This window comes from Geotrypetes seraphini, chromosome 4 (genome assembly GCF_902459505.1).
Source record: "Geotrypetes seraphini chromosome 4, aGeoSer1.1, whole genome shotgun sequence".
Taxonomy (NCBI): domain Eukaryota; kingdom Metazoa; phylum Chordata; class Amphibia; order Gymnophiona; family Dermophiidae; genus Geotrypetes; species Geotrypetes seraphini.
The window spans coordinates 272,431,871-272,457,986 of record NC_047087.1 but is presented as its reverse complement, the minus strand read 5'-3'; the positions used below and the strand labels follow the sequence as shown (position 1 = coordinate 272,457,986).

Sequence of the window (26,116 nt, the reverse complement as noted above, 5' to 3'; positions counted from 1 at the left end):
GAGAGTAAACAGTGGAGTGCCGCAGGATCTGCACTGGATCTGGAAATTGGAACGAAGAGAGAAGTGATTAAATTTACAGATGACACTATACTGTTCAAAGTTGTTAAAACGGATGCGGATTGTGAAAAATTGCAGGCAGACCTTAGGAAGTTAGAAGACTGGCGTCCAAGTGGCGGATGAAATTTAATACGGACAAATGCAAAGTGATGCACATTAGGAAGAATAACCTGAATCACAGTTACCGGATGCTAGGATCAACCTTGGGGATTAGCACCCAAGAAAAGGATCTGGGTGTCATTGTAGTCAATGAAACCTTCTGCCCAATGTGTGGTAGTGGCCAAAAAAAGCAAAAAAGGATGCTAGCAATTATTAAAAAAGGGATGGTTAACAAGACTAAGAATGTTATAATGCCCCTGTATAGCTCCATGGTGCAATCTCATCTGGAGTATTGCGTTCATTTCTGTTTTCCTTATCTCAAGAAAGATATAGTGGCGCTAAAAAAGGTTCAAAGAAGAGCGACCAAGATGATAAAGGGGATGGAACTTCTCTCATATGAGGAAAGACTAAAACGGTTAGAGTTCTTTAGCTTGGAAAAGAGATGGCTGAGGGGAGATATGATTGAAGTCTACAAAATCCTGAGTGGAGTAGAACGGGTAGATTGATTTTTCACGCCGTCAAAAATTACAAAGAGAAGGGGACACTCAATGAAGTTACAGGGAAATACGTTTAAAACCAACAGGAGGAAATATTTTTTCACTCAGAGAATAGTTAAGCTCCGAAATGCATTACCAGAGGTTGTGGAAAGAGCGGAAAGCATTGCTGGTTTTAAGAAAGGTTTGGACAATTAAGACATGGGGGAAGCCCAAAGAGAAGGGGACACTCAATGAAGTTACAGGGAAATACGTTTAAAACCAACAGGAGGAAATATTTTTTCACTCAGAGAATAGTTAAGCTCTGAAATGCATTACCAGAGGTTGTGGTAAGAGTGGAAAGCATTGCTGGAAAGGTTTGGACAATTAAGACATGGGGGAAGCCTCTGCTTGCCCTGGATTGGTAGAATGGAATATCACTATTCCTTGGGTTTTGGCCAGGTACTAGTGACCTGGATTGGCCACCATGAGAATGGGAAACTGGGCTTGATGGACCATTAGTCTGACCCAGTAAGGCTATTCTAATGTTCTTATGTGCCTGGGTCCTCCTTTCTATGGTTCACTAGCCCACCCCCCACCCCAGACTCTTTAAAAGACTTGTGTGCAGCTCTACTATAAGACTAATTTTCAATCTGAAAAAGGGTGATAGGATCACATCTTATCTACTAGAGCTGCACTGGCTCTACTAGAGCTACCAGTGGAAGCTAGGATCCATTATAAATTATTTTATATATATGTTTCAAAACTCACTTTGGCGACACTCCAGATTTATATACCTCAACTTTTTAAATTCTCCAAAAAGTCAACTTTGAATTTAAGGCAAAACCATATCTTTCATTTCCCTGATATTAAAAATATAAAATATATCAGGATTTTTAATTCAACATGGGCTTATCAAGCAGTCAAACAGTGGAAAACTCTACTTTGTAGAATCAATGAACAAATTAACTTGAAGTTTCAAAAAAAAGATCTAAAGACCTATGGGGCTCATAATCGAAAGAGAAATACGTTCACAAACTGGCCTAAGTCAGCACTTGGACGAACATTTCTCAAACACATCCAAGTGCCGATACTAAAAACGGGTTTTGGACGTATTTCTAAATGACCTAGGTCTTCATAGTGCCGCTGAACGACCAAAGCTAAATGGGGCGTTTCGGGAGGAGTGTCGCGGGCAGGAGTTGAGCGGGACATGGGCTGGCTTAGACTTAGTCGTACATCATGTATAACCGAAAGTTATACAGCCCACGATTGACGGAACTTGGATGTAAAACCTGGTCTAAGTCACAAAAACACATCTAAGGTCACCAGATAAGCACTGCAAACACATAAAACAGACTCCCACACACTACCCCAGTGATCACCGACCCCCCACCCCCATAAAAATATTAATCACACCTTTAAAATTCAGCCTCCAGACCATCATCACCTGGCTGCCTAGCATAGGAAAGCCTAGTCGTTCAGCACAGAGGCAGCTTAAGTCATCTTGGGGGTGGGTTAGGGACCCATAGAGAGGAGGACCCATGCCCATAAGCCCTTGTAATCACTGCATTGATACTTAAACACGTGCATTCCCCTATACACCCCCAAAACCCTTTTGTACTGGCATATAAGTGGCTCCTGCAACCATAAGGACTATTGGGGTGGTAGATAAGTGGGTCTAGGGGATTCTAGAGGTGGTTTGAGGGACTCATCATAACCTATAATGGAGCTTTAGGGAGGAGAAGACATGGCACTCTTTTTGTGAGGTTCACAGCAGTGCCCTGTAAGGTACCCCACTATTTAGGTGGCATGTCTGGGTGTGGAGTCCATCACTTTGCAGACCCCTCCTACATCCAACAGGGCTTGTTCTAGGCATTTTTGACTTGGATGAAAAGTTGGACGAAAATGTGGTATAAAGATGGACAATTTAGTGACTTGGACAATCAGATCGGCAGGACGTGTAATTAGATGATTTTCGAAACGAAAAAAAAAGTTGGACGTATTTTTTGAAAATGTGTCTTAAGCTGTTTTTTACTTTGGACGACTTGCGAGATGGACGTAAACGGACTTAGACGTCCCTTTTTATTATGCCCCTCTACCTGTTTGAATTTGTACTTAAAAAGATATAATTTTAAGATAACCTGTTCATAATGTTGTATTATATCATTTATATTTTTGTAAACTGCTGTGAACTTCCATGAGGTATTGGCAATATATAAATAAAGATTGTATTGTATTGCTCAGAAAAGCTTACAATCTAATCAATAGATAAACATAACAAGTAGGGGTTGGGAAGCTCCTCAGGCAAGAATGGCCTACAACGAGTGCAGCTTAGGAATTAAAAGCAACCTCAAAGTGGGCCTTGAACCTGGATTTGAATACAGCTTTAAAATAAAAGCCCCTTTTCTACGGGCACTTCAATAACACTCAAATATTGTAGCCAGCAATGGAGCCCTAGGCCGGGACTCAGCAGTGCCTCCAGTGGCCACCAACAAAAAGTGCACCAGAATGTGACTCAGACTGGAGTCACCTTGCAGGATTTCTCAGGAACTCAATCAAACACCAATCCAGTTTTCTGAATGGCAGTAAAGAAAATTTACTTCTCCAAAATAAAGTCAGAATGGCAAACAATCAAACTGGCTCTGAGTTCATTGTAGCACAGCAATGTTCAAACCAAAAAAAAACACAAAAAGAAGGCAGAGGTAAAAACCCTGCCAGCATTCAGGATCTCTTTTCTCAATGGCTTAGTTCTGCCTGTGATATTCTCTCACAGGGCTGTTTATATTCCAAACTTCTTTCTCCCCAAGTCTACTCCACAGCAGAACTCACGTAAATGCAGTCCACAGTATTTAAAACAGTGTCTGTAGAGTATGCTTTTTACTCTACTATTCTTGGTACAAATATCAAAACCTATAGCCTCCAGCCTAAAATATATCTGGGCTGGGCACAGAGGAGTGCTATAAGTTTGACTTTCCACAAGCACAAAACAGCTTTCAAAAATCCCTCCTGGATGTAAGCAAACTTCTCCCCTACTCACTCTTAGCTCTACTCAAAGTGCACAGTTCAGAAAATCCTTGCAAAATGACTAGGAGCAGTAAAAAGAACCCAGCCACAAAAATAGGAACAAACACTCACAGTTCAGTCTGTGCTGATCACCACTCCCACATCCATTGGTTCTGGAAGCACACATAGCTCCTCAGCAGGCAGCTCTCCTTGAAGTTCCATGGGAGTTTCTTCCTTTGCTACTGGTAATTCTGGAGGTGTTCCAGCTTCCTCCACCTCCATGGGTGCACAGCCATTACTCCTGCTTGAGCCAGGGAGGTCCTCGTGGGAGAGAGCCCTCAGCTTCCTCCCTATCCTGCCTCCCAGTTTGTTGAGAACTGCTAGCCTTTCTAGGGGAGGGACATGCCCTGATCTACCTGAGTCAGCAAGGATCTGTTCTTCTCTTTGGCTCCCCTAGTGGTGACCTAGATAATAGGGCCTTGGCTTGCTTTCAGGTCCTGCTTCTCTCTTGCTCCCCTGGTGGACAATAGGTAAATCACAGGGACCAAGGCAGGCACGGAGCCTGACTGGTCACAATATATACAGAAGAATATAATTATGGTTTGAAAATCAAAAAGCAATGTGATAATTGCAAAAAAGAATCAACTAGTTTCATTCATGTCAAATTTCAACATCATTCACACACTGAACAGACTGAATAATGCTTCTTACTCCTCCTTATGGTATCTTTCTCCTCTTCAGTGTTACTCGGTAGACCTTGTTGCCTTTATTACTTGGTGTATCTCTTTGGACACAAATTAAGCTCTGTGTTTCTCTTTTTCTTTCCCTCTCTGGATGGCAACAATATTCTGTGCTCTTTTTTTCTTTGGTGTTTTCTATAGCTCTTTTGTTATTCTGTGCTCCCTGTGTACTGTAGTTTGCTGTGTGCTCCCTGCATACTGTAGTTTGCTGTGTGCTGTAGTTTGGTGAATAGGTAAGATAACACTCTGGGTGCTGCCTAAGCTGTTACCATTCATCTCCATTGCTTCAAGCATTCCAGATGACCAGATCCCTTCTCCCGACACATGGCTGTTGTTGTGGCTGCAGCTTCATTCTAGTTGGTTCTGTCTCACAGAGGATTAAGATCAGGTCCTGCTGATGACAACCTCCCTTTTCAGGGCCCTCTGCGCCTCAGGGTGCAGCTGTGGATCAGACTGGCAACTCTCTGATCACTTCAGTCTGTAATGGGAACACACTTCTCTCCTCCATTATGCACTGGGCTAGGTCTGTGAACTAGGAAGGAAACTGGACATGGGGTAGCAAAGGACGAAGTTAGAGGCTTTGAGATAGGTCCCTAATTTTGAGGCTGAGGGGCTGGAGATAGGAAAAGGGGACCCATTCCCCTTTCCTTCAGCATTAACCCTTCCATCCCTCAAAATTAACAGCAAACTGACTGGCACATACTCTGGGCTACAGATTACTACTTAAAAATACAAGAACTAGTAACAATTCCATTGCTCCTGCTACTCACTTTGTTTGCTTAGCAATCCTCAGCTACTTTTCCCATTGTCCTGCATAGATGTTCAGTTTTTTTCACTCTCCAGCTCGTCATGGCTGTTGCATGTCCCTGTTCTCATATACTGTACTGCCTTTATTACTGTCATAGTAAGGTTTTTCCCCATAGGCAGAGAATTGCATAAACACTCAGGGCTCCTTTTACGAAGGTACGCTAGCGTTTTTAGCGTACGTACAAGATTAGCATGTGCTAGCCGAAAAACTACCGCCTGCTTCAAAGGAGGCGGTAGCGGCTAGCGTGCACACTAAAACCGGTAGCGCACCTCAGTCAATCAGACCTTTTGTGTTCATTTTAAGTGTCAGATCCAAGTGTGGCAAACTTCTGAGCAGGGTACGTTGCTGGGGTTCCTTTTCGGAAACACTGCAGATGAGCATGCGTCTCAAGCTGTGAAAAAAATCCGCACTGTCAGAAGCAACAGCAGCAGGAGAAGAAAGAATAGCTGCCGCCTGGCAGATGGGCATCCTGAGGCTCTTGCTGTTACTTGTGCTGGAAGCTGGTCAATGGTCTGCTTCTGAGCAACTGCTAAGAAAAGTAAATCCAGTATAAATGAGGTGACATTTGTAATGGGATATGATCCTGCAGTACACATTGTACCTATTTCCAAACTATTTTATCAATCCAATGTGAAGGATGTGAAGGAAGGGTCCTAAGTTTTCACAACTCACAAGAATGGGGGGGTGGGAGAAAAACAACCCCTCCAACCGAGTTGCCACTCAGTAAACCCATCAGAGCAATTACTTGTGAAACATCCCAGGACCTCTCCCGTACTGAAAGTAAGTGCAGATGGGCAAAATCTAGTGTCAAAGGAAAAGTGTTTCACAATCAAAAATCAAGTTTAAACCGCTGCTGTTCTATATTACAAAAATACTGCAGCGTCCATAGATCATGCCGCTGCACTAATAGCAATACAATCAAAGTCACAAAAATGCTGGAAAAATCAAACATGAGCTCGACACTTATCTCAAAGATGTAAGAACCTCAAATTTTTCAAAAACATCTCCGCGTGCTATTATAAGTTTGACGAGGCTCCGTTGTGAAGGCTGATGCCCTCTTCCTCGGGAACTTTGCACTGCTTCGCTCTACTTGTAATGTTAATCCAGCGATCTGCGAAATGAAAGAGGCAAGTTTGAAAAATGGCGCAGGATGTACTAGTGATCCATTTTGTTTCTTTTTTCCTTTCAATATACTGCTATACATTTTTTTTCTTTAATCTTTACGCAAATGGTAGAAAAAGCCTTATAATCATCTGGGGTCATGGCTTCTGCAGCAGTTTTGGTGTCCCTAGACTGATTTCTGATTTTGACTGTGATCTCTGGGCAGATCTTCCCACCTCCACCCCAACACTAAGCATCGTCCTATATTCCAGTGATTCTGGTCTCAGTCCTTAGGACACACCCAAATGGAGGAACACCAGGAGAGCAAAGAAACAAGAATATGACAGTATGGTATTTTCAAGTATATGATCATATCGTAAGACAAATATGGTTTGATGCTTCAAAGTACAACGTTATAAAGGCATAGTGAAGTCAAACATTTTTTCATCATCCTATTTTTGCAATGTTGAAAATTTTTTCTCATATTAAACCGTGCATTATAAAAGTGTGTAACCTGAAAACTAGACAGAATGAGTGTGTCCTTAGAACTGGGCTGAGAACCTCTGGCATTGTCCTTCCTGATGCAGGTGTCCCTGTGCTCAGAGATTTGAATTGCCCTGCTTCTGCTTATGAAACTGCATTGTGGTCCATTTCATTGGGGGATATTTTTTAGTTTAGGGCAGGGGTCAGCAACCTGCAGCTTGTGAACCACATGTAGCTCTTCTGCCATATGGCTGCGGCTCTCCAGTCCCCAACCCTTTAATCTCCCTCCCAATTCCACAATTCCCCCCCCACCCCATGGCCTACCAAGGTACCTGGTGATCCAGCAGGGTGTTTTCATGACAGGAGTGCAGCCCTCTCACTTCAGCCTCCTTGTGGCTGCCTTATGGCTGACTTGACCTCTCACGGCCCTAAAGGAAATGCTGCAAGCAGCTGCAAAAGGTCACGGTAGCTATTTTAGAAGGCAGAAGCATGGTGGCAGGAGAGAGAGTGCTGGGCTCCTGCCATGAAGACCCTGCTGGACCATCAGGTACCTTGGTAGGCCCTGGGGGGGGGGGATCATGGATTTAGGAAGGAGATTAAAGGGTCGTGGCCTGGAGAGGGGAGAGAACCTTAGCTATGGGTTGGGGAGAGGGGGACAGATGAAGGCAGAGGAGGGAGGGAGGGAAGAGAGGTGCAGAGACCTGAGAGGGGTTGAAGGTAAGAAAGAGGGGAGAGAAAATAGACCTTGGGGAGGGGAGAGAGTGAGAGACCTGGAATATCTCAAACTCTCTGCTCTATCCGTTGCGGCTCTTTGTAAATCTTAGGTCAAATTTTTAGGATAAATTGGCTCTTTGCTTTAAAAATGTTGCCGACCCCTGGTTTTGGGGGTGAACTTTTGTACGTGAAAGAGGAGTGGGACTTGGCTGTGATAGTATGTGATGATCTTAAGGTGGCCAAACAGGTTGAAAAGGCGACAGTGAAAGCTGGAAGATTGCTTGGGTGTACAGGGAGAGGAATGGCAGTAGGAAAAAGGAGGTATTGATGCCCCTGTATAAAACTCTGGAAAGACCTCATTTAGAATATTGTGTACAATTCTGGCAACCATACTTTCACTAAGATATAGGAAAAGGAAAGGGGCTTGTATACTGCCTTTTAGTAGTTACATAACCACACTTTAAGTAATTTACATATATACAGGTACTTGTTTTGTACCTGGGGCAATGGAGAATTACATGACTTGTCTAAGGTCACAAGGAGCAGTCCTGGGATTTGATCCCATAGCCTCTGGGTGCAGAGGCAGCAGCTCTACCACTAGGCCATTCCTCAGTTGGTCTAGAGCAGTGGTTCCCAAACCCTGTCCTGGGGGACCCCCAGCCAGTCGGGTTTTCAAGATATCCCTAATGAATATGCATGAGAGAGATTTGCATACCTATCACTTCTATTATATGCAAATCTCTCTCATGCATATTCATTAGGGATATCTTGAAAACCCGACTGGCTGGGGGTCCCCCAGGATAGGGCTTGGAACCACTGGTCTAGAGGAAGTTAACTAAAATGCTGATGTTCTGCATCATAAGACATATGGGGGACAGACTTAAAGATCTCAATATGTACACTTTGGAGGAAAAGCGAGAGAGGGAAGATATGATAAGAGACATTTAAATACACATGAATTGAGTCTCTTTCAATTGAAAAGAAACTCCAGAATGAGAGCAAAGAATGAGGTTAATTGGTAATAGGCTCAGGAGAAGTCTAAGCAAATACTTTTCTACAGAAAGGGTGGTAGATGCATGGAATAGTCTCCTGATAGAGGTGGTGGAGACAAAGACTGTGTCTGAATTCAAGAAAACATGGGATAGGAACATGGGATCTCTTAGGGAGAGGAGGAGATAATAGATGTTGTAAATGGGCAGACTGGATAGCATTTCTGAAGGCTCTCTGTTTTTAAAGTTTCTGCTCCTGCTTTCCATCCCCTTTCTACTATGTGAACCATCAAAGTTGCCTTTTCTACATTTTTTGTAGTTCCACCCTCTTTTCTAGTGTAGTCTGTAAGTCTGTCTATGTTTGTCCAATATATGTATAAATAAATGATTTGTCACCCCATTTTTTATATTTGTAATTCACTTTGAAACTATGTTATAAGCGTTTGCATCAAATTTTAATAAACATGAAACAAGGATGGGCTATTTGACATTTATCTGCTGTTATGTTTCTAGGTTTCTGTGTTTCTATGAGATTAGATCCAACAACTCCCTCAATGCTTTGTGATTTCCATGGTAAATGCCACTCAAAATAAAGAGGCCAATATATGCTTTCAGTACTGTTTCATCAAGTTGTTTCCATTACTTGCTGTTCTTGGGATGGTTTTACATTTATTGATTTATATTCTGCATTAACATTGCAGTTCTAGGCAGATAACAATAAGAAAATCAACCAGTCATTAAAATTAAAAATGTAATACAAACATATTAACAATATCATAAGTTAACATATTTCCTAAATATGATTGTTTTAATTTTCTTCCAAAAGACTTTATAATCTGGCATAGCAAATAAAATTCTAAGAACAATTTCTTCCAGTTTTGCTGCTTGAAATGTCAATAAGGTTTCTAGCATTTTCAATCTCTTTTTTCCCCTTAATTAATGGGAACGTAAAAGGATTTTGAACTCTCCTTGATTTTACTGTCTTTCAAAGCAAATCTTTCATTCAACAGATTGGAGCAAAGACATAAAGAACTTTATATAATAAGCAATGAAATTTAAATAAACTTTGAACTTGAATACTACAGGAAGCTAATGTACCTTTGAATAAGCAAAATATATATGATCATATTTGCTAGAAGACCCAGAGGGAAGCAGCCAGAAGAATTAGAGACCCTTGACTGATTGTGACTGACAGGTGAGCTGCAGAGGGACCAGTGGCGGACAGCGAAGAGATTGGTAATGGTGCTGGAGCAGCCAGAAGACCCAGAAGTCCTGTATGGGTTGAAAAGGACCAAGTGACAATCAGAGGGACCAGTGGATACTGCCTAATGCTGGCCCGGAACTTCCTCTTCAACTTTAGAATTGATGGGAGAGGAAGGTTGGTTGGCCCGGCGCTTCAGTGTCCTCTTTATGGTGGAGGCCCTTTTCTCAATGGTGGTGAAGGGCAGGGAGACAGAAAGAAAAAAAGGGGGCATGGAGAGATAAAAAAAAGAAAGAAAGGGCAGGGGGGCAGGGAGAGAGGAAGAAAAAGTTGGGGGAGGGAATGAGGTCTGGAGGAGAGGAAGCATACAGGAGGCTGAAAGAAGGAAAGAAATATTGGATGCAGAGTCAGAAGAAGAAAGTGCAACCAGAGACTCATGAAATCACCAGACAACAAAGGTAGAAAAAATTATTTTATTTTCAATTTAGTGATCAAAATGTGTCCGTTTTGAAAATTTATATCTGCTGTCTATATTTGGCACTATGGCCCCTTTTATGAAACCACAATAGCCTATGATTTATGCCGATGATTTATGCCGATGTTTTAGAGAGGGTACCATTAACCACCACCCTCTGAAGTCTGCCACTCAGCCAATCATTGACCCACTTAGCCAATCATGCTTATTATAACCAGTGGGATTGGATTCCTTAGACCCCCCACTAATACAGTGTTACAACCAGAAAAGAATAGGAAAACATTTTTATGTCAGCGCAAACAGCATCTCCAACCTGCTGCTCACGCCCTCCTTCTGAAGTCATTTCCTGCCTGCGCCGGTGAAGTCAAAAAGGTACGAGGGGAAGGGAAGTTGTGTGCGGCAGGGATAGGGAAGGAGTAGGGAGGGCAGAGGGGAGGCACCGTTTCCCTTCCCCCATATCTCTGTAACGTTCCTGGCGTGAGCAGCAACCCCCAAACTGCTGTCACGCCAGCGTCGGCTCTTCCTATGATGTCACTTCCAAGGTGTCGGTCCAAGAAGTGACATCGGAGGTGAGCCGACGCTGGCACGACAGCAGGTTGGGGGTTGCTGCTTGCACCAGGAACATTACAGAGGTATGAGGGAAGGGAAGCGGCACGCAAGTGCGGCAGTGAGGGGGCATAGAAGGAGCGGGGGGTGGGGGTGGAGAGGACGGGTGTCTGCGCCCTCACCAAGATGCTCTGGAATATAAGCCACATCAATTTTCCACAAATGTTAAAAAAAAACAAAAACCAGGAAAAAAGTGCTTCTCAGAATTGAGGGGAACATGGTAAACGTCAGATAAAATCTGACTAGCTTTAGATATGTTCAAATAGGTAGCGCTCCAGCAATAGGGTGATGACAGATCATAAACTAAACTGATGTACAATGCTTAAAAATAAATTACACAGGTTGGCTGCTCAGTTTTCAGAATACTTCTGCTCTTGAACGCTTGCTGCCCCTCCCTTGGGTATAACAAATTAGCTCTTTAGTTTAGGAATTATAAAAGAGCCATTCATTCATTATAAAAAAAATCTAAAATCTAAGGGTTTTCTATTTAATCAATGAACTTTTGACAAGGGGGGGGGGGGGAGAGGGATTAGGCTTGAAGATAAAAATAACTTAAATTCAGCCCGTTTTATCACACAACACAGCTGGTATTCGATCTCCTCTCTCCGAATCCCAAAGCAGCTGCCACCCAACATTTAGCAGCAGAACTTGCACTTTCAACATCCCCGCCTCCTCCATTCTCGGCTCGCTCTCAGAGGCCCTGAGGAAAAAACCGTTTCCTGCTGGTTCTGCAACCCAATGCTCCGCCCCCATTAGCTGTGAGCCGTTTGTTCATTCCCCAATCCCAACGCCCTCCTCAGACTCGAGGAAATCAGGCAGGAAGGAAGGCGGGGTTGCTGCAGGTTAGCTGCCTAAAGTAACGTCTGTTCAGGGTAAGAAAAGCCAGCGTCCACTGCTAGACGGACAGGGGTTTACATCTTCTGTTTTGTTTTTGCAAAGGCTGGTTGGTTGGGGGGACGGGACATTGTAAAAGTCCAAAGCACCCGGTCCTTCTTACTCCTCCGTCCTCAGGTTGTCCGTACAGCGCTGCGTACATCTGGTAGCGCTCTAGAAATAATACCAGTACTGTAGTTAGTAATAGCTTGTGGACTCGCCTCTCTAGCAGCATGGCAGAACCTAGTCTGCAGGGATTAAAATAACAAAAAAGGTATAAAATACGCTGCTCCAGGATACCAATTTTGATCCTTAAGGTACCATAGCATTCAGTTTCCCCTTTAGGGTTACAGGCATGTTATAAAAAGCACAAGGAGGCAAGATCATTTATCTGACGTAGATAAAGGGGGGTTTAAGTTTGATGAAGGGTTGTGGCAGTAGGGATGCAGAAAATGTTTGGTTTGAGGTACCAAATAAGCCAAAATCCAGCTGAGCTTTCAAGCAATACGGTGGCTCATAATTTGTTGTGCAAAGAATTGGTGGGGCCATGGCCCACCCACTTCCGTTGTCTGTGTTGCCATTTACCAAAGGTTCTATTGCACCAGATCAGGCCTGGAAAACAGCTCTTTTTGGCTCAGATCAATGTATGAGCAGTGAGCTGAAGACACAGGTCTCCTTTTACAAAGTCGCGTTAAGGCCTTATTGCGTGGAATAGCGCTTGCTAGCCGCTACCGCCTCCTCTTGAGCAGGCGGTAGTTTTTCAGGTAGGGTGCGCTAAAAACGCTAGCATACCTTTGTAAAAGGAGCCCACAGTCTTTTCTTGTTTGGCTGAGAATAAGATTTGATACCCTCCCATGGCACAAACTGATTCTCTTGGGAACATGTCAAGGTAGCCTTGCAACACAACTTTATTATTAAGGTGTAATTAAAGAAGGTCTACAAGCAAAATAATTATGAAGGATTGAACCTCCTGTTAACAAACTCACCCTTCCCATTCTCTACCCACCCATGAGTAGCTCAAACTGGATGGGAAGTGGTGGGCTATGTTCAGTAAATCACATATTGCAAACAACTTTTAAGTTTCTCTTTTGTTTCTTCTCCTGCCAGTGGTGTAGTTGGAGGTGAGGAGGGAGGAAGTGCACTGGGTGCCAGCATCTTTTCTATCCCCCAGTCCCCTGTGATGGAAGGGGGTGTCAAGTGCATTTTTCCTCTCCTAGTGTTTGCTGGAAGTCAGTAAGAACTCCTTCCTACTGCTCACACTGGCCTCAGCCCTTCCTCTGACGACGCTTCCTGTTCATGGAACCAGGAAATGATATAGTGGGTAGGAGACCTTGCTCGCTTTTGACGACTTGAGGAGGGGGAGTGCACTTAACAGATCCTCCACACTACTGAAGGGGGGGGGGCATGTGGTGAGGCAATGCCGGCTATAAAATTCTCTTGCCAAAGGATCAGCTCTTTTCTCATGTTTCCTCAGGTTAGAGAGAGGCAGTTGTTACTACTCTGTATTAGTGCTGCCCGATTCAGGGAAAAATTTTCGATGCGATTTGGCCTATTGAATTTTTTTTTTTCCACTTCTCTTTCCCTGCCTAGCCGGGCATGTTTTTCAAATGGTCTGGTGGGTTTATTTTGTAGCCTCTCCATCAATCCCACCCACCTCCTTTGCCCTCTCCAACCACATGCCGCTGCTGCAGTATAAATAAAGCAAAAAATACTTTTCTTCTCTCTTTTAGGGTTCCTTTTACGAAGCCGCATTAGCGGCTTTATCCCACACACATTTTTAGTGCGCGCTAACCCCTGCGCTAGCTGAAAAACTACCGCCTGCTCAAGAGGAGGCGGTAGTGGCTATCGTGGCCGGCAAATTAGCGTGCGCTATTACGCTCGTTAAATCGCTAACGTGGCTTCGTAAAAGGATCCCTTAGTTTGTAGCTTGCTTTTTAATACCAGCTCTGGCAGGAAAACACATTTCATATCTGACATATTATAATCACAAAATAGAAAATTAAATTATTTTTTATATCTTTTGTTGTTTACTCATTTTATTATTCAAATCATGTTGGTCCCAGGTAGAGAATGACACGGGGACAAATTTGTTCCCGTCCCCAAAGGAACTCAATTTCCCCGTCTTGTCCCTGTAAGTTTTGTTGCTGTCCTTGCCCCATTCCTGTAATCTCTGCCTTAACCGCACAAGCCTCGAACACTTATGATTTTAAAGTGTTTGAGGCTTGTGCAGATGAGGATGGAGCTTACAGGAATGGGGACAGGACGGGAAAATGAGTTCTCTCAGGGACGGGGGAAAATGTGTTCCCTTGTCATTCTTTAGTCCCAGGCTCTGGTTTCTGTTTGTCTTCTGTTAACTCACTCTCCAGGGTCTCCTGCCCATTTGATGTTTTCTTTTTCTCCATGCTCACCATCCATCTTCCATCACTGTACCTTCCCTTCTACTGCTATATGCAACATTTCTGTTTCTTTCTCACTGCCTACCATTTCTCTCTCTCTCCCTGCCTTGTGCCCTGGATCTCTGTTCCCCTCCATGCACCATCTCACCCTTCCCTCCACCCTATGTCCAACATTTCTCTCTCTCTTTTATCTTCCCATCTCCCCTCCCAACCCCCTGTGCAGCAACCTTCTATCCCCCTGTGCAGCACTTCCTGATTGACCCCCTTCCACCGTGAAACCTGACATATTTTTGGGCCTTTTAAAGCAGCAGCAGCTTCCTTCTGCTGCATCATCAGTAATGTCATCAGTGACACGCCAGAGGGAAGGCCCCAGAGCAGCCTGTTCGCCACGCTGCCTCTACCATCACTGCTGCTTTAGGAGAACCGGACTTATGTCAGGAGACTTGGGACTCATTGAATCGGTGAGTCTGGGTTGTGGGTTGTTGTTTTTTTTTGGGGGGGTGGGGGAGGGAACAAAAAGATTTGAATTGGCGAATCGGGAAGCACTACTCTATAATGTTTTACCAGTCAGATTTTTTCTGGGGCATGGCAGGAAGGCAGAACATGTAGTGTATCAGACTTGTACTTGCTGTGACATGTCACCCACTGATGGCTGATAGATGGCTTTGCCCACTGGAAGAGACATTAATTTAAAGGCTTTCTAAAGTCTTTGAATCTCTTCTGTCATTCATTAGAGCTTCAGAGCCTGATCCTAATCACTCATGAGAAACAAGCCTAAGAGAAGAAAAAGCCATGTGGCCTAACTTGTAGAGAAAAAAAATCTGAACTTACCTTCCTGTGTAAGCCTCTTCCTGCTCCTTCTCATTTCTCTGTATCTACAAGTATATATTCAGTGTGACCTATGTACATAATTCACATGAGGCAACTCTGCACAACTGTGCATTGCAGAATTTGAGCAGAACAGTGGCGTACCTAAGGGGGGGGGCGGGGGGGGGCGGTCCGGGGGGGGGTCTGCCCCAGGTGCACGCCCCAAGGGGGTGCACAGGAGAGAGCTGGACGGGGGACCCGCGGAGTTAAATACATCTCGAACCGCGAGGCTCGTCTTCTGTTCCTTCCTGCCCTGCCGCTCACATATAGCCAATGGGAAGTCTTCTCCGATGTCAGCGCTGACGTCGGAGGGAGGGCTTAAGCAAAGCCTGCCCTCCGACGTCAGCGCTGACGTCGTAGAATACTTCCGGTCGGCTATTTGTGTGCGGCAGGGCAGGCAGGAAACTGAAGACAAGCCTCGCGGCTCGAGCTCCTTTTTGCTGAGAAAGTTGCAAAGATGGGCTGGGAGGCAAATGCGGAACACAAAAGGGGAGGGAGTACGTTTTGGACACAAGGCATGGACTTGGGAGAGAAGAAGGGAGGGTAAGAGATGCTGAGGTGGGGGAGGGAATGGGTTTTTGGACACAGAAGGCATGGACTTGGGAGAGAAGAAGGGAGGGAAAGAGATGCTGAGGTGGGGGAGGGAATGAGGTCTGGAGGAGAGGAAGCATACAGGAGGCTGAAAGAAGGGAAGAAATATTGGATGCACAGTCAGAAGAATAAAGTGCAACCAGAGACTCATGAAATTACCAAAGGTAGGAAAAATGATTTTATTTTCAATTTAGTGGTCAAAATGTGTCTGCTTTGAGAATTTATATATGCTGTCTATATTTTGCACTATGGCCCCCTTTTACTAAACCGTAATAGCGTTTTTTAGCGCAGGGAGCCTATGAGTGTTGAGAGCAGTGTGGGGCATTCAGCGCAGCTCCCTGTGCTAAAAACCGCTATTGCATTTTAGTAAAAAGGGAGGGGGAATATTTGTCTATTTTTGTATAGTTGTTACTGAGGTGACATTGCATAAAGTCATCTACCTTGACCTCTTTGAAAACCCACAGAATATAAATGATAATTAACATTTTCTCATATTTGTCTATTTTTGTATAGTTGTTACTGAGGTGACATTGCATAAAGTCATCTACCTTGACCTCTTTGAAAACCCACAGAATATAAATGATAATTAACATTTTCTCTGCGTACAGCGTGCTTTGTGTTTTTACAATTTTATTGTTGGTAGATCATTTTGACTTGGCCACAAAGGTAAGGGGGAGGGAGGGGAGTTGCTGAAAGACATCTAGTAATCTTTGCAGGCTTGACTGTGCAGGGAATTATTTTTGTAAAATCATGTTTTGTTATGTGACTGGCATTATTTAGACTTTAATTTCTATGAATGAATAGAATGAAAATGATATAAATTACTTGCTTGTTTTTATGTGCGTGCACTGAAGGAAAGTGGAGAGAGAGTGGGCTGAGGACGCTGAAGGGAAATGGGGAAGAGAGAGTGTGGAGAAGACGCTGATTTATAAATTGACAACTGTACAGAATATTGTTTCTTTTTATACTTTAATATAAACAATTCAAGGCTTGTGTGGATGGAATCAGGTGGTTTGCGGGGATGGGGACCGAGCTTACGGGGATTAGTCCAATAAAATGGTATTTTTTTATTTCTCATTATTTGTTTTATTTTTATTTGTTAATTTATAAAGTGGTGATTGTTATGTATCAGTTTTTTCAAATTTACATCTACTGTCTTTATATTTTGCACTGTATTAGAGGACATGTGTTACTGTTTTTGTGGTGTTGCATTGTATCCAGGGTCTGGTTTCTTGGCGGTTCAGTTTAACTTTTGTCTACATATTTCTATTTTTAGTTTGTGATTATTCCATATTGGGTGAGGGTGTATCTCTGTTCTGTGTATATGAAAAGAACATAGTTTTCAGTTGGCATTGACTACAGGATCAATTGACTGGCGGGATCTGGCTTGTGTATGTGTTGGTGTTCTAGTGCTCACTGCACTGTTTAAGATGCTGCCTTTTCCTAGGTACACTCTTGTTGTGCGATATGTGGATTGTTACTAAAAATCATATTTTTCATATAGATTGGGGGGGTGTCAAAAAAATGATGGGCCCCGGGTGCCACATACCCTAGGTACGCCACTGGTGCAGAATTTTGTACTTGCTACACAGGAACCAAGCAGGCAGTGGTGGCTGCTACCATTGCCCCCCTCCCCCACACAATACCCCTTCCCCCTCTTTCCAGTGCAGTACCCTTGGCTGTGCACCCTATCTCTAAACATACGCCATCTTAACTTTCCATCTTTCCTCTCCCATATACTTTTCAACACAAGCAGAAGAGCGCTGCTGAGTCATTTCTCCAATATTGGGATATACAACATTGGGATATACAACATTGTGATCTGAATTGCAGCCCCAAAGATCTTGGCATGGCAACTGACTAGCTGTTTGAGGCAGCGAACCCTTCCAGATCCAGCGATACTTTAAAGCAGTGTTTCTCAACTTTTTCAAGCCAAGTACCCCCTAAGCATAACAAATACCAAACGAGTATCCCCACCCAAGTTCCGCCCCAACCCCCACTCTCATAATAACAGTACTAACTGTAATGCAATTTTTTCCATCCATTTTTCATATACGCAAAATATCTTAATAATACATAATGGCAACCACAAAATTAAAACAAACATAAAGCACATTGTATGCAGGAAAATGTTAATTATCTTTTATATTCGGGTGGTTTTTTTTTCCAAAGAAATCAAGGCAGATGACTTTAAAATATGCAATCAGTTACAACTGTAGAAAAAGACAAATATAGAGCAAAATATAGATAGCGGATATAAATTCACAAAACTGGCACATTTTGATCACTAAATTGAAAATAAAATTATTTTTCTTACCTTTGTCTGGTGATTTCATGAGTCTTTGGTTGCATTTTCTTCCGACTGTGCATGCAATATTTTTTCTTTCTGTCTCCTGCATGCTCCCTCTCCTCCGGACCCTATTATCTTCCCCAACCAACATCTTTCTCTCTCTCTGTCCTTCCGTGAGCCCACTTTTCTTCCTCTCTCCTCCACCCCTATTTACAATATTTCTCCCTCTCTCTCTCTCTCTCTGTCCATCTGTCTTGAGAGATCCAAGCATCTCTCCCACCCCCTGTACTGCCACATTCAACATTTCTCTCTCAACCCCCGGATTATGTGCAGCATTTTTCACCACTGCCCACCTGCCCCATGCCCATTTCTCCTTCTATCACCCCTCTCCAGCACAGTGTCACATTTCTCCCTCCATCACTATGTCCAACATTCCTCCCCCTTGCATCCCCTTCAATCTGCCCTCTCCACCACCATATCCAACATTTCTCCCTCTCATTCTTCTATTCCCCATGCATCTCTACTAGACAATGACATGGTGACAAAATTCATCACCATTCCCGTCCCTGTGGATAACCGTGGGGAACCATCCCATGTCATTCTTTAGTGTCTATCTCAACCTTGGTTCTTCTACACCAGCATTCTTCAATGTAAGGCTTGAGGGTCAGTGGTTGTGCTCCTTAAAGAATGGCATGGAGATGGTTTTCCGCGGGGATGGGAACAGAGATAAATTTAATCACCGTGTCATTCTCTAATCTTTACCTCACTCCTCTCTCTCTTTATGCCTAATTTTCCTTTCTTCCATGCCTAATTTTCCTTTCTTCCTTTCTCCATGTGCACCATCTCTCACTCACACACTCATGCCTATCAATTCTCCCTTTCTATTCCCTCCCTTCTGTGTCCAATGTTCATGCCCCTTCCTGTCCTTCTGTGTGGAGTTTTGTGTCCCCTCTTTTTCTTTCAACTTTGTCCCAAAATTAAGTTGCACGCTGGGGATCTCTGCCTGCCCCACCCGCCCACACTCTCCCCTCCCCCAATGCCAACCCGTCCACACAAGCTACAGTATCTTGCAAACCGTCTGCCTTGTTTTATAGGACTCAAAGAATATCAGGTAAGGTATAACCGTACTTTTCATCTGTGCTAGACCAATGGGATGTAAACCCTCCCCTCTTCATTGGGGGAATTTAATGTAGTTATCTTGGTGTTTCTCAACCAGTGTTCCTTTCTGAAGTCAGGAGCCAAGGCAGTATCAGCTTTAGCGGGGCAAGAGGATCAGCATTCTCCCCTGATGTCGCCTATGCTTAAGCTCACTCACCACTAAGGAGGTGCCTTAGTTTGAAAGTGGGGAATGGGATCTTAGTGATGCCTTCTGCCTTGGGAGGGGAAGAGGAGGAGGAGGAGAATTGTCATTGGTAGACTCTTCAGGATGAAAGTGTTGAACTTGTTAGAGCACATGCAGGAGATCCTATTCTGGCTGTCATTTCTAGACCAGACTCATTTTTGTTTCCACCAGGTAATCAGTGTAATATGATTCAGGAGGAGGGTACTGTAGATCAGGAAAGGCTGTTTGCCTTTTCCAGAGCTGGATGCCTTTTTTCAGTGGTTAACAAAAGCAAGACTATTCCCAAGGGAAGTCCTTCAGGGATATTTGTGATAGAAGGGGTGAAATGGCTTCTAAATTCACTATTGTCAGATGGATAAAAGAAACCTTTGTGGTTTATGGTTTGCTTGAACTTGAATTTGCAAAGGACTTGCAGATAGATGCAATTGTAGTCTAGGCAGCCTCACGGGTGGGAGTATAGGTCAGTTTTGCTGACATTTCTGTAGATCAATGACATGAACATTCTAAATTCCTATTTGTAACATTATGGACTATACCTGAGATCTAGAAAGCAAGCTCCTTTGGAGCAGCATTTCTAGTGATAGCGGTGGACTTCCCCAGTCCCAGATGAAGAGGGCTTTTGTACATCCCACTTTTTACCCATGGATGAAGAGGAAAGTACAGCCTTGCCAAACTAGGCAAGGAGACTACCAAAGAAATCTGGGAGGTAGTAGGAATGAGAAAGGGAGATACCATAGACTGAACAACTTACCGAAAAAAGGGGGAATACATCAATTTATGACTATAAATACTGAACAAGTAATAAGAGCAAAGGCTTGTTTATGGAGACAGTTTGATTAAACCCCCCTAATACGTTATAGTGGATGGAGCAGGAATATGCTCTGCTATCTCCTACTGCAGAGAGGGTATATTCCTCACTGATCCAGACTGGTCTAGTAGGACTCAGGGAACAGGAGTTACTCAGGTAAGGCATAACTACTTTTTACAAGATTATTATATTTTCATTATAATAGTTCATAGGTATACTATGTAGCATAATATTTTGTTCAGGTCTTCCTTGGCTGACATTTGATTTTGAGTGATATAACATCCTGTCTATATCCCAGAATATTTTAATGGCAAGCTTTACATAACTGACTGCATCACAAGAAAAATTTGTGTAATACTGGTTGAAAATTGTATAGTAAATTCAAACTGACAGCAAATAAACATTTTTCCATCTTTTCTGTGTGTCTGACTTTATTTCCCCATTTTTCTTCATAATTGTCTCCTTCATTTTTTATTTTACTGTTTCTTCTTTCATTGTGGTGTTCTAGTACTTTATCTTCATTTCCTTGTTTTATTCTTTACAATTTCTCTTACTGACTTAGCTTTAATATTGGGACATGACCTCAGCTTTCTGCGATACTCCATTTGCAGCAGTCCCTTCACCATCTTTGGCTTTTTTTTCTCTTAGTCTTTTTTCTTCCTGCATAGCTACTTGCTCTTCCAGGATAGATAGCAGACATAAATGTAGTACGGAGTGACCTTGCATAGCTTTGCATGTGCCTATGTTTACGAGGCCTCTGCTGTGCTCTACTAATCGAAACAGATTTTACAGGAAGCCAAAGATGCACTCATTCTGGGATCTAGTGGAGTGATAGATACAGTTGCAGAAGAAGCTACCCTCGGAATCTCTGGCCATCCAGGCGGTGAGTGTAGTCCTGCCGGCCTCGACGAGACCACCTTCTAAGACCTCTAAGCGTGCCTCCACCTTGCGGGAATACTCTTCCTTGAGGTCGTCCTCGGTGGAGTGCACTGCGGCAGCTGTCGGTTCCAACTTGGTCTCGGTGCCCATGTTTAAGGATATGCTGAAGGCGATCATCTCCTCGCAGCTCTCCTCTGCTTTGGCCCAGCTTGCCCCGACCTCGACCTCGCTCATTGCGGACCAGCCTGAGCGTCGCCCCGAGGTTTCTTGAGGCAAGGTGCGTCGGTCTCGGCGCATGTCCTCGACTGATTCCTATCCTCTTACTTCGAGGCATGCTTCTCCCGCTGCCCGACCTCGATCATGGCACCGGTCAAGGCATCTGTCTCCTTCGTCCCGGAGGCCTGCGAAGAAGCCCAGAGATTCTTCCCCGAGGCGGGGTAGGTCGCCGGGCCCTCGCACTAGGGGGTCCATCAAGCCCTCGGACCTGACTTTGTCCGACCCGAATCTACGGTGGTCTCCCGTGCAGTCTCGGGTTTCGCACCGTGAGGCCCCGGTGTCGGAGGGGAGGGGGGGTTCTGCCTCTTTTTCCTGATGCTTGTCTTTGTCCCGGGGCTCTCCGGGGTGGCTTTATCGGGCCTCGGTGCCCCAGACCCCGGGATCCTCTCCTCCGGGGACCTCTAAACGCAAGCTGTCGTCAACTCCCCCCGTTCTTTTAGCGGGACGTCCTCGGCGTCCATGCTTGTCGACACTGATGTGCCGGTGCAGTACTCTTCCTTTTCTGCTGCCTTGCAGTCTCGCTCGGCCTCCCCCATTGAGGGGCAGTCTGAGAGCCGACCTTCTTCCTTCACCAGATTTGTGCAGGACATGGGGAAGGCGTTGCATTTGGACCTCCAGTCTGATTCCAGGTATACCAAGGAATATCTGGAGGAGATGGAACTTCCCCATCCTCCTAAGAAGTCCTTACGGCTCCCCCTGAATCCGGTGTTGCAATAGACTTTTTTTTGAAACTTGGAGACTCTTTATGCTATCCCGGCCATTCCATCTAAAATGGAGTCTTGGTACTGGATGGTCCCCTGTAAGGGGTTTGAGAAGGCTCAGCTGTCCTACCAGTCTTTGGTGGTGGAGTCTTCCCTCAAGAAGTCTCACCCTTCCAATGTCTACGCGGCGGTTCCGCCGGGCCGGGAAGGCCGGACTATGGATAAGTTTGGCAGACGCCTTTACCAAAATTCCATGATGGCTAACAGGGTCTTGAACTATAACTTTACTTTCACGTCCTATCTGAAGCATTGCATTAAGTCTTTGCTGTCTTTCCAGGATGATTTGCCGGTCCATCGTCGTGCTGAGTTTTGCCGGCTTGTGGATACTCTTTCGCAGATTCGGCTTTATATGTTTCAGGCCTCATATGATGCCTTTGAACTTTCTTTCAGGGTTTCAGCCTTTGCGGTGACCATGCGTCGCTTAGTGTGGCTCCGCACCGTAGATATGGACCCGAACCTGCAGGACTGGTTGGCGAATCTTCCGTGCTTGGGTAACGAGCTGTTCAATGATTCCATCGAGGCCGCCACCAAACGTCCGGGCCAAGGCAAAGCCCGCTCTGCCCAAGTCTTATAGGTTGCCTCCCCGGCGCTACCCGCAGAAATCGACGCCGGCGTTTTCTAGACCTTTGCCTCGGTGCCAACATCAGCAGAGAGCTCCTCCTAAGCCTCAGATCCCTGTAGCGGCCAAACCGGCGCCGTCCTTTTGACTGTCCCGGCGGGAGGGGGCTAGCCCCCTCGTCCTCGGCCCTTCTTCTCTTCCTATCGGGGGCCATCTCCTCGCCGTCTCTCACCGCTGGGCGCTGATCACTATGGACGCTTGGGTCCTCTCCGTCGTCAGAGAGGGGTATTCCGTGAACTTCCGGACCTTCCACCGGATAGGCCCCTAGGAGAGTCTCTTTCCAACAGGGCGCAGCTCCCCCTGCTTCTCCAGGAGGCTCAGACCCTCCTTCGCCTTCGGGCGGTGGAGGAGATCCCTCTTTGTCAGCAGGGCTCCGGGTTTTACTCCTGGTACTTTCTGGTTCCCAAAAAGACCGGGGACCTCCGTCCTATCCTGGATTTCCGGAAGCTGAACAAGTTCCTGGTCAGGAAGAGATTCCGTATGCTCTCACTTCCCACTTTGTATTCTTTGGACGAGGGGGACTGGTTGTGTTCCCTTGACCTGAAGGAGGCCTACACTCATGTTCCGATCCACCCGGCCTCCAGAAGGTTCCTTCGTTTTCAGGTAGGAGACCTTCATCTACAATATCGAGTCCTCCCGTTCGGGCTCGCTTCATCCCCACGGGTCTTCACGAAGTGCCTCGTGGTGGTGGCGGCAGCCTTGCGGTCGCGAGGACTTCAGGTTTTCCCATACTTCGACGACTAGGGCTTATCAAAGCCCCGTCGAGGGAGGGGGTTATTTCAGCGACCTGTCAGACTATTATCTTCTTTCAGCGTCTGGGCTTCGAGGTCAACTTCCTGAAGTCCCAGTTGTGCCCTTCTCAGTCCCTACAGTTCATTGGGGCCCTGCTGGACACGGTTCGCCTCCGTTCGTTTCTACCTCAGACTCGGCGGGCCGCCCTCATTCGGCTCAGTCAGCTAGTCTCCCTGAGGGCTTTGGTCTCAGCCAAGCAAATGATGATCCTCTTGGGGCACATGGCCTCCACCGTTCATATAATGCCCTTCGCTAGACTGCACCTTCGCGTCCCTCAGTGGACTCTGGCGTTTCAGTGGAGACAGGATCGGGATCCCGCTTCGCAGCACATTGCGGTGACTCCCTCCTTGAAACGCTCGCTCCGTTGGTGGACCAGCTCTTCCAATCTTTCCAGGGGTTTGCTCTTTCTCGTGCCCCCGCCTCAAAAGGTTCTTATGACGGACTCCTCTGCGTACGCCTGGGGGGTGCACCTCGACGGCCTTCGGACTCAAGGTCTTTGTTCGAGTGCGGACCGTCACATCAGTCTTCTGGAGCTCTGGGCCATTTATAATGCCATGGTGGTTTTTTGTCATTTGCTTCAGGATCAGGTGGTCCTAGTGCGCACGGACAACCAGGTGGAGATGTATTATGTGAACAAGCAAGGGGGTACGGGTTCCCTGTCTCTCTGCAGGGAAGCTCTTCGGCTTTGGGAGTGGGCTTTGCGCCACAACATCTTCCTTCGGGCGATTTATATCCAGGGTGAACTGAATTGCCTGGCGGACAGGTTGAGTCGCCTCCTTCAGCCGCATGAATGGTCGCTCCATTCCTCGACTCGGCGTCAGGTGTTTGCTCGCTGGGGGACGCCGCAGATAGATCTGTTCGCTTCGCCCTTCAATCACAAGTTGCCTCGCTCTGCTTCAGGATTTACTCCCCAGATCGTCTCGAGGCGGATGCTTTCCTTCTGAATTGGACGGGCAGGTTCCTCTATGCATTTCCTCCATTTCCTCTAATTTTGAAAACTCTCATGCACCTCAAGTCGGTATGCGCTACCATGATTTTGATAGCTCCTCGGTGGCCCCGGCAGCTGTGGTTCTCCCTGCTCCTCCAACTCAGGGAACCTCTACTTCTGCCTGTTTTTCCTTCTCTGCTGTCTCAGAGTCGGGGTTCGCTACTGCATCCCAACCTGCCGTCTCTGCACTTGACGGCTTGGTTCCTTTCCACCTGACTCCTTCCTTTGAGTTTTCTCAGTCGGTGCGGGATGTCCTGGAAGCTTCTCGGAAGGCTTCTACTAGGCTGTGTTATTCCCAAAAGTGGACTAGATTTGCCACGTGGTGTGCTTCCCACCGCGTAGAGCCTCTGTCTGCCTCTTTGTCTTCGGTACTGGATTATTTGCTTCATTTGTCTCGGTCTGGCTTCAAGACGAATTCTATTCGAGTCCTTCTCAGTGTGATTGCTGCCTTTCACCGGCAGCTTGATGGAAAATCGCTCTCGGTCCACCCGCTGGTTTCTCGCTTCATGAGGGGCCTCTTGAATGTCCATCCTCCTCTCAAGCTTCCCCCTGTGGTTTGGGATCTGAATGTGGTTCTCGCTCAACTGATGAAGCCTCCCTTTGAACCCATTGATAAGGCTCTTCTGAAGTTCCTTACTTGGAAAGTGGTATTCTGATTGCTCTCACGTCTGCTCGCAGAGTCAGTGAGCTGCAGGCTCTGATTGTGGACCCACCTTTTACTGTCTATCATCACGACAAGGTGGTCCTGCGTACTCATCCTAAGTTCTTGCCTAAGGTAGTTTCGGATTTCTACCTTAATCAGTCTGTTGTCCTTCCGGTGTTTTTTCCTAAACCCCATTCTCATCCGGGAGAGGTAGCGCTTCATACCCTTGACTGTAAGAGGGTGTTGGCTTTTTATATCCAACGGACCCAGTCTTACCGGAAGGTTGCTCAACTTTTCTTGTCCTTTGATCCTAATCGGTTGGGGCATCCTGTCTCCAAGCGCACCTTGTCAAACTGGTTGGCTGCTTGTATTTCCTTCTGCTACGCTCAGGCTGGTCTCTCGCTGCACGGTAGGGTCACGGGGCATAAATCATTTCCCATACCTTTGTTGTCTCCCTCCCTCCATGCTGTGCCTTCCTCCATCTTACCTTTTGGCCATTTTATATGGCCCGCGATCCGATGCCCCAGTGTTTTCTTGCGGCCAATTCCCTCCTCCTCATAGCTGCAGTGTGCACGAAGCTGCGTGCAGCAGCTCCTCACGCGTTCTGCGCCTGATCCGGAAATTTTCTCTCTGTCGTCGCAACGTTGGAGGGAATGCTTCTGGATAAGGCGTGGGACGCTGCACGCGGCTTCGTGCACACTGCAGCTGTGAGGAGGAGGGAGCCAGCCACATAAAACGGCCCAGCGGGCTAGATTCAGCCCGCGGGCTTTGAGTTTGACATCTGTGCTTTAGAGGGTAGAACCAGTGATGCATTTGTCTCTGATGCAAGAGTTCTTAATTCAGAACGAATTTATGCAGTGTTCATATTAAAGAGATGAGTTTTGGAGGAGGTGTGCAGGTGTGCTAGTGAGACTGGGGAGTGATAAAAATAAATGTTAGTGATTTGTTTAAAATCTGTAAATGATTTGGATGGTTGAAAGTTTGTGGAGGTGACGAGTGACCTAGTGGTAGAGCTACTGCCTCAGTACCTTGAGGTTGTGGGATCGAACCCAGAACTGCTCCTTGTGACCCTGGGCAAGTCACGTAGTCCTCCATTGCCCCAGGTACAAAATAAGTACTTTTATATTTGTAAACCGCTTTGAATGCGTAACAACAAAAAGGTTATAGGAAGCGGGGATGAGTTTGAGAATGGCAGGGGAGGGAGAAAAAGAGGGAGCAATGTTGGTCCTAGATGTAGAGGGG

General features: G+C 45.6%; 1 protein-coding gene across 2 annotated transcripts in view; it reads left to right on the top strand.

Annotated features, from left to right (window-relative positions):
• Nucleotides 1-11,421: 11,421 nt before the first annotated feature.
• MGMT (O-6-methylguanine-DNA methyltransferase) overlaps nt 11,422-26,116 on the top strand; it is a 492,598-nt gene continuing 477,903 nt past the window's right edge. The window contains exon 1 of one of the 2 annotated variants that reach the window (XM_033943725.1): nt 11,422-11,621. The gene's annotated coding sequence lies outside the window, so the exon portion shown is untranslated. The remainder of the gene's footprint in view (nt 11,622-26,116) is intronic. The other variant, XM_033943723.1, reaches the window with a different exon arrangement.